Source organism: Dasypus novemcinctus, chromosome Y (assembly GCF_030445035.2).
Source record: "Dasypus novemcinctus isolate mDasNov1 chromosome Y, mDasNov1.1.hap2, whole genome shotgun sequence".
In the NCBI taxonomy this organism is placed as follows: Eukaryota; Metazoa; Chordata; class Mammalia; order Cingulata; family Dasypodidae; genus Dasypus; species Dasypus novemcinctus.
The window spans coordinates 20,733,557-20,742,844 of NC_092216.1; the positions used below are offsets into that span (position 1 = coordinate 20,733,557).

A 9,288-nucleotide genomic window follows, 5' to 3' on the forward strand; every position below is an offset into this window, starting at 1 on the left:
TTTGACACTTTGTCTTCTTATTCTATTTCCTTGTTGTTGTCTAAGTTCTCTTGAAGGAAAATATTAAGGCCAGAGAATGCAAAAGAGGTTAGAAAAGAAAATGTATAACAGTTGTATTGATAGTAAGTGTAGGCAGAAGAACCATGTGATACCTATGGGAATGAATATTATACTCGTGTAAGCTGTGTAGATTTATAAAAATAAAAAAGTGGAGTACCTATAATTAGATGAGAAACTGAACATGGAGAATATAGTATCAATTAGAAGGCCAGTATTGTCAGGAGAAAGGAAAAGAGAAAAGACAAGACAATAACATAAAGAGTGTTCTGTCTTTTATGGGAAAGATAGAAACCAAAATAGAGGTGTTAGCAATAAAAGTCAGAAAAATTGGGGCTGAACAAAAGAGGTGGAATATGAGAGAAACAACAGGAGATGGAAGAGAGATAGATGTAAAGAAAAGGGGATAGCATTGGTAGCCTAAATCAGTATGCACAGAAAAGAGGATATAGAGGATGAGGAAACACAGCAAACAAGAAACACTGCCTGCAGCACCTAATAGAAAAAGGGATACAGAAAGGAAAAAAGAAAAGAAAAAAAGAGGAGCTCACTTCAGCAACACATATACTAAAATTGGAATGATTCAGAGAAGATTAGCGTGGCCCCTACAAAAGAATGACATGCAAATTCACGAAGTGTTCATATTTTTAGAAGCAGCTAGAAAGAGACCTCGAATAAAAGGGTCAATCAGATCCGCAGAATATCTTAGTCTACATGTTGGATCAAGTGTTAAAAACTGCTTTTTGACCTTGAATAAAAGGGGGAAATGGCAAAGACAAATGAGTTGATGTGGCTGAGGGTCTTCCAAAAGGGATCAGGAGGTCACCAGAGGGGTCACAGTTACACACACCTCAGCAGGACCCCAGAAAAAGCCAAAGTAGATACAACCCTACATACTGGTTCTCCTGAAGGCTACAGAGTTCCATAGGGTATATAGTCATGGCAGATGGATTTGGAGCTTTGTGCCATGTCAGAGGGCCCTACTTTGGAATTTGTGCACCTGAGTGTGATGGAGTTGGACTCAGGTGTGCCTTTTCTACACATGCATCTTCTGTCACTTTTACCAAACCTGTGGTTGGTAGAAGAGATGGTCCATACTCAGGAGACTTGAATATCTAGACTACTCATGGCTAGCTGGCCCTGAGCCTCAGCAGAGTGGCAATTCCTACTCTCTGGTTCATTGGTCTTACACAAGTCAACTAACAGGGAGGTGAAGATGGTCAACCACCACAACAGGGAATCAAGAGTGCCTTTAACTATAAGCAGAGGAATTGCATCCATCACTCATGTGGAATCTAAGAACCCTCTTGTTCTAGAAGTGGAGAGGACATCACTATCCCAGGGGCCACATAATGGAGGAATATAATATGGATTAGAGTGGACTTACTGACATTCTACTACGAAACTATTGTGATGAGTAATAGATGAAATTTTAGCATCAATTTAGAGAATGTGGACATAGTAGTTGCTGAGGGCAGGGAGAGCGAAGAAGAGATGTGATGTGGGGGCATTTTGAGGATTTTGAGTTGTCCTTAATGATATTGCAGGGTCAGATGATGAACTTTATATATCCTACCATAACCAACTGTATGTACTGGGGGAGAATGTGAACTATGGGATAAACTATTATCTTTGTAGTGAAGCAGTGCTGCGGTCACCCCTCGGGCTGAAGTGTGGTTTGCTGGCCTGGCAGGGGAGCGGCCACGGTAGGCCTAATTCCGCTGCCCCCATAATAGGGTGGTTGGTCGGGCCCACCGCCACCCCTGAAGGAAGCTCGGCATGGGCGCAGAGTGCCCTCGGGTCTCCCCTTCTCGGCAGCCATGCTTCCGCGGCCGCCCCTCCTCCCAGATGGCGCCACCCGATGCCTTGTGGGGCGGCACCCTTCTTCTTTCTCCCTGCGCAGGCGCAGGGCAGAAAGTTCCAGTCTGCCCTTTTCCCCTCCCCCAACAGCAGCAACAGCCAGGTGTGGGCAGAAAGTTCCAGCCCGCCCTTTTCCCTTCCCCCAACAGCAGCAACAGCCAGGCGTGGGCGGAAAAATCCAGCCCGCCCTTTTCCCTTCCCCCAACAGCAGCAACAGCCAGGCGTGGGCGGAAAAATCCAGTCTGCCCTCCACCCCAGCAACAGCAGCCACCAATCCCTAAACCCTGCCCCTTCCCCCAGCAACAGCGACAGCCAATCCCTAACCACCACCCCTCCCCCATCCAGTACCGCCCACTGACCTTTCGCCGGCAACCAATCAGAACAGGGTGTGGCTTCGACCAATCAGCCTTCCCCAGCCCCTATAAAACTGTTGCCTCTCCCTCAATAAAGTGGACTTGCGTGTTTACCTTGTCTCCGCGGTGGTTCTTCTGCCGTGCGCCCTCCAGTCCTGAGAGCCCCCGACAAGGGCCTGGCCTCCCTTGTCCCCAGTTCGTCGCCTGCTTCTCCGGGTGACCCCTTCGTCGCCTGCTTCGCCGGGCGACCCCTTCGTCGCCGGCTTCGCCGGGCGACCCCGTCAGCCGAACCGCGCCACCCCTTGTGAGACCGATCCCTCGTCTGCTGCCGGACCGACCCCTCGTCCCAAGTGGGACCGACCCCTCGTCTCAAGCGGGACCGACCCCTCGTCCAGAGCTGGACCGACCCCTCGTCCGCAGCCAGACCCCACCTCTACCGACCGAGCAAGCCGCCGCAGTTGGCGCCCAACGTGGGGCAAGGCAACCCCACCACAGCACAACGTGGGGCAAGGCAACTCCACCACAGCCTCACTCCATAACCTGGTGACCCCCCCTCTCTTCTCACCTTGGGACTTCTCTCGTGCAACATTGCTGCTACCTGAGCCTTGGCTACCTCATACGATCCACGGCGGTCTGGGAGAATCGCTGGATGGCTTTCTCCTTCCATGTCGGGGGCTTATACCGACCCGCTATGATTAAGAGGAGCCTTGGATTTCTCGGGAGCGCGCGCTTGCACGTCTGAAGTAATCCTACCACAGCCCTACGCCTTCCTCTCTTCTCACCTTGGGACTTCTCTCGTGCAACATTGCTGCTACCTGAGCCTTGGCTACCTCATACGATCCACGGCGGTCTGGGAGAATCGCTGGATGGCTTTCTCCTTCCATGTCGGGGGCTTATACCGACCTGCTATGATTAAGAGGAGCCTTGGATTTCTCGGGAGCACGCGCTTGCACGTCTGAAGTAACCCTACCATAGCCCTACGCTCTCCTCTCTTCTCACCCCTATCTTTTCGCTCTGCATTGCTGCTCCTGAACCTTGGTGACCTCATATGATCCACGGCGGTCTGGGAGAATCGCTGGATGGCTTTCTCCTTCCATGTCGGGGGCTTATACCGACCCGCTATGATTAAGAGGCGTCAATAAAACTCTCAGGAGCCCGTGCCTGAGCACCTCCACCCCTTCCTTCACCTCTGCCTCCTCCCCTCTGCGCTTGCTCCCCTTTGCCTTGCTCCACTGCTCGTCGTCCCGCCCTCCCCTCGTCGGGGCCTTCTCTTGGCCCACGACCACCGTCGGAGCCCCACCGGCTCCGACCCCTCGTCTCACCGCGCACCTCGGCTCCCATCGCCGCGCTCTCAAGGTAAGGGCCCCTTTTCTTATCGGCTCCAAAAGGCCATTAGCAATGGGTAACATCCTATCTGCTAAGCAAGCCCCACAAGTTCGGGCTCTTGCCGGTCTCCTAGACACTCACCGGTGTAAGATCTCTTTGAAACAGCTTCAAGTGTACTGGGACCTTCTTCTCCCCTTTAATCCATGGCTAACCACGTGTCAGCTTTGGGACCCAGACACCTATACTCGCCTTATAGATAGGGTCACTTCTGCTGTGGAGCAGGAAGGTAAAAGATTCCCTCCTGGCTTATTACCGGCGCTTTTTACCATCCGCTCCTGCCTTCAAGGCGCCCCTACCATCGACTCCCCCCGGCCGAGCCACCGCCGCTGCCGTGATTGTCAGGACGGCGACTTTAACAGGGACCCTAATTGGAATTCTGATACCGACTCCGATTCCGACTCTGAGTCGCTTGTTGAGCGCCTTAATAACGCGCTCAAAAATTGTCCCCCTAAACAATGTAATCTAGCAGTGCCGAGCGCCGGTAAAGATGGTGAACTTCTGCCTTCTTCCTCGCTCATAAAGGGGAGGTCCCTTAGCCCCTCCCTCCCCCCGACGACTTCCTGCCTGGGTGGGCCGGAAGCTCCCTCCCCGCCATTTTGTAGCACTGCTGGGGACGGCCCGCAGCCATTTTGTAACACCGCATGGGCAACGGCTCCTCTCGTGCCCTCCGCGCCAGCGGCCCCCCCCGACTCCGCCTCCCCCTGGCAGCCCCCTCCATCTGATCCGTGGCAAGCTGCCGCATGCGTGGCCCCCTCTAGCCTATTTTTGGACCCGTATTCCTCCCCCGTCGGGGCACCTCCGCCTACCTCCCTGCCGCCTCCTACCACCTGCTTTCCCCTTAATGTAACTCCCACCCCTCAGCGCCCCTTTCCATGGTACCCACATGATGCGGAAAGTGTTAAACAGCTCCGCAAGGCCGTTAAGGAGGACGGGTTAGGCAGCCCTTATGCTCAGCATCTGTTAGAGGAGATGTCCACCCTTCTGTGCATCCCCCTCGATTGGCTCCAACTGGCCCGTGCCATCCTCACGCCTGGCCAGTTTATAAATTGGCGCGCCCATTTTCATGCCGAGGCTGAAAAGCAGGTTGCGGCCAACGTCGCAAGGGGTGTTAATCACCCACCAGAAGCCTTCACCGGCACCGGTCAGTTTAGCCAGGCTGCGGCCTACTACCGTGCTCCGGCTGGCTTCTGGCTTCAGATTCGCGAGGTAGCCCTACGGGCCTTTCGCGCCTGCACTGCCAGTAGTGCTGACAAGTTCACTAAGCTCACACAGACCAAGGATGAGGACTTTTCTACCTATGTTTCCAGAGTCCTCCGGGCATGTGAGCGCAGGGTCCACGATGAACAGGCTCAGTGCGCCCTCGCCCGTGAAATTATCCTTGAAGGGGCCAGCCCCATTTGTCGACAGGCGATCGCTCCCGTGAGAGAAAAGTCGATAGACGATTGGGTGATTGCCTGTAATGGCCTTGACCAACAGGCTGCTTCTTTCGCCAAGGCTGTCACGACAGCCATGGCACTTAACTCCTCTTGTTTTAGATGTGGCGAGCCAGGACATTTCGCCCGTGAATGCCCGGCAGTCTCTGCACCGCCGGGCCCTCCTGTTCCTCCCCCCCCACTGCCCCGACGGGGCCCTTCTACCCCCTGCCCCCGCTGCGGCCGGGGGTACCATTGGGCTCGCGACTGCCGTATGCAGCCTCCCCTGCAGCGGCAACAGCCATCTTTAAACTCCAGGAGGGGCAGGCCTCAGCCCCACCCCAAAGAGGCTCCCCGTCCCAACCTTCCAAAGCCCTGATGTGGACAGTCCCCATCACGTCCACCAGGCCTACCATGAGGTTTAAGATTCACCACCACTGGTATTCTGGGACCCTCGACTCGGGTGCAGAGGTCTCTTGTTTCCCTGCTCATTTCGCCGCCCAGTGGTCTGTTCAAGAAGGCCCTTCCGTCCAAGGGGCCACTGGCTCCTCTACCTCCCTTCGCGCCAGTCACCCTATTGCCTGGGAGGACGGTGAGGGACGTGTGGGCACATTCCGGCCCCTCTTCCTTAGCACCCTTGATACTATACTTTGGGGGCGAGATGTCCTGGAGGAGTGTGGTGTTCAGTTAACCACTCAGCCCCCCCAATAGTTTGCGCCACTGCTCAATTAACACCTCCCACACCCACTCCTCTGCGGTGGGATACAGAGGAGCCTATTTGGGTGGAGCAGTGGCCCTTGCCATCCCACAAACTCCAAGCTCTTCGTGAGTTGGTTCGAGAGCAGCTTGAAGCTGGACATATAGAACCGTCCACAAGTCCCTACAATTCGCCCGTTTTTATTATTAAAAAGAAGGCCACTGGCAAATACCGCCTCCTACATGATTTGAGGGAGATTAATAAGCATATCCTCCCCATGGGAACTCCCCAACCGGGACTCCCTCACCCAGTGGCCATTCCTAAACATTTTTTTGTGGCTACTCTAGATATTAAGGACTGCTTTTTTTCCATTCCGCTTCACCAAAAGGACCGCCCGCGCTTTGCCTTTACTGTTCCTGTCCCCAACCACCGAGGGGCAGCCGATAGGTATCAGTGGAAAGTCCTTCCACAAGGCATGCGCAATAGCCCGGCCATCTGCCAGCTGTATGTGAACGCGGCAGTCGCCCCCTTGCGAGATCTGGGCTACCTCATTCACTATATGGATGATGTCCTGGTCGCATGTGAGACCCATGAGAAGCTGCAGTATGTCCTCTCTCAACTTCGGCATAATCTGTCCGCCATTGGCTTAACAATCCAGAATGACAAGGTCAAATTTGAACCCCCCTTAACCTTCCTGGGGTTCCATATCTCCCAGCATGTAACCCCAATGGCTGTGCGACTAAATGTGCCAGACCGAGTCACCCTCACAGAGCTCCAGCAGCTCTGTGGGAATATCAATTGGGTCCGTCCGGCTCTGTCTGTTACCACGGCACAGCTCCAGCCATTATTTGCTCTCTTACAAACCAGTCATAAACCCCCCTCTGCCGTGTCCGCAAAGATAGCCATCACACCCGAAGCTCGAGCCGCCATTACCGCTGTAGATAAGGCCCTTAATAACTGCTGCCTCCAGCGGTTCGATCCCCAGCAGCCTCTCCAGGCGTTGGTCCTCCCCACCAAGGGAACGCCCACTGGAGTTCTTTGGCAGGACGGGCCCCTCCTCTGGCTCCATCCTTCTAAAAGCAAGATGCAAAAGATCTGCCCCGCAGTAAGACTATGGATCGCTCTCGCAGCCGATTTAGTGCAGCTGTCCGTCCATACGTTTGAAACTCAGCCTGCCGTAATTGTTTGGCCGCTTAATGCGAAAGAAACCACCTCCCTCATTAGGGATAATGAGCAAATGCAGGTGCTGTGTGAGGGATTTGCAGGCGATTTCAATTGCCATTTCCCTAGTCACCGCCTACTCCAAGGCATGTCCAAATTTCCCTTCCGAAGTCCTTTTTTCCCCTTCCCGTCTTCCTCCCCCTTTCCGAGGTCCGTCACTATTTTCACGGATGCGTCTAGAACTAAGTACTCCATGGTTGTGTACCTGGATGGAGTCGCAGAGCCGAAAGTCTTTACACATCTTAACCTACACTCCGTCCAGACGGGAGAGCTTTTGGCTATTGTAGAAGCGCTTCGCGCCTTCCCCTGTGAACCCGTTAACATCTTTACAGATAGCCTCTATTCTCTGCAAGTCTGCAGGGTCTTGGCATTAGCTACATTCTTCCCGACCTCCTCTCCTATTGATGAGGCACTGGATGCCCTTAAGACCCTTCTTGAAAAACGCATGGCACCCTGGTATATTGCTCATATCCGGAGCCACTCCGGGTTGCCTGGCCCCCTAGCGGCAGGCAACGACACCGCGGATCAGACGGTCTCTGCCCTTGCCCTTGATTCGGTCGGAGATGCTATCAATCAGGCTAAGTCCTTACATTCGAGGTTTCACTTTTCTGCCGCCTCACTCCACCACCTTTTGCCTGAGTTGCCAATTGAGACTTGTAAGCACCTAGTGCGGACATGCAAAACCTGTGCCCCCTTCCTGCCTCTGGGGCCTCTGCAACCGCAGGGGGTGAATCCCCGCGGCCTTAGGCCTAATTCCAGGTGGCAGATGGATGTCACGCATGTCCCGTCCTTTGGACGCCTTAAGTTCTTGCACGTTATAATTGACACCTTCTCCCACATGTGCTATGCAGTCCCCTTGCCTGGGGAGACTGCTAAGCACTGCATTAAGGCCCTTCGGCAAGGGATTCTCTTCATGGGGGTCCCCTGGGACCTAAAGACGGATAACGGCCCTGCTTATCGCAGTGAGTCCTTTGCGAGGTTCCTTCAGCTCTACCAAATCGCCCACCATTTTGGTATCCCATATAACCCGCAAGGACAGGCCATTGTGGAGAGCTCCCATCGCCCTCTGAAACAAGAAATTGAAAAACAGAGGGAAATCCTCCCTCACGCTCCTCCCGGAGACATCATCACCGCTGTCCTAATCCATCTAAATCTCTTGACCTTTGATAAGGATGGTCTCTCGGCAGTCCATAGGCATTGGGGCCCCTCGTATCGCCCCACACAGGCCCCCCTGGTCCTTTGGAAGGACCCTCAAACAGGTCAGTGGCGTGGCCCGTGCCCCCTTCTTACCCAGGGCCGAGGTTTCGCTTGTGTCTTCCCGCAGGATGCCGCTCAGCCAATCTGGGTCCCCGGGAGATACGTCAAACCCGCCACCTCAGCAGCGGATGTCCCGCAGGGCACGGCGCCAGATGCGAGTGATCCAGCACCAACTGAGCCAGCTCACCCTCCACCCCGAGAGGCAACCATCCAACCCTGAAGTCCGTTCACTGCTCGCACTCTACCGTCAGTGCAGACGCCGCAACCCTCGCCATGCTGCCGAGCCAATTAACATAGTCTCTCTCCTTCTCCTTATGCTCTCCCTCGCCACCTCTGGCCAAGCTAACCCCTCTCACCAGCCCCGCTAAACGGCCCGCAACCCGCTTTCCCCGGCCCGCAGCTTGCGGAGCTTCCTCCTGTCTCGACCTCACTCCTCTTCTCAGCCATCCAAAGCGTCCTTTCTCGTCCCCCGCCCCCCTCCTTTTTTCGCTTGAACCCCTACTGCGTTGCAGATTGGGCCGCCCCATGTCGGCCCGCCCCATTAACATCGGCCTCTCTCGCGCCCGTGAAGACTTTGGCCTTCTTATTGTCCTCGCCTACATTTCCACCACTCCCGACGCTGCCGCCACCACCATCGCTGGTGCCCTGACGCGACTTGTCCTTACCACTGCGATCCTCCAGACCATCACACAGTCTGCCTCTACCGCTCTTCGCTGCCAAGAAGAGATCAACTCCCTGTAACGCGCTGTCATCCTGGACTTTTAACAAGCAGATGGACCTTATAGCCACCGAGATCAACAAGAATTGGACATTGGCCACCCTTGCTTGCACCGGCAAGATACTGCCCCCCAAATTGTACATTTGTATCCCCGTCATACTCACCTCCCTCTTCAGCCCCACTTCCCTCATTGCTTACTGCCTCTTGGGCCTCGGCTACTTGTTGCTGCTGCCATCCTGGCCCTTATTTGAAAAGAAGGGGGAAATGCGGTCACCCCTCGGGCTGAAGTGTGGTTTGCTGGCCTGGCAGGGGAGCGGCCACGGTAGG

At 54.6% G+C, this 9,288-nt stretch overlaps 1 non-coding gene across 1 annotated transcript; it reads left to right on the forward strand.

Annotated features, from left to right (window-relative positions):
* The first annotated feature begins 600 nt into the window (after positions 1-600).
* On the forward strand, positions 601-707 carry LOC139438442 (U6 spliceosomal RNA). Its single transcript, XR_011648116.1, has one exon. It is a non-coding gene; the product is annotated as a U6 spliceosomal RNA (small nuclear RNA).
* Positions 708-9,288: the final 8,581 nt, after the last annotated feature.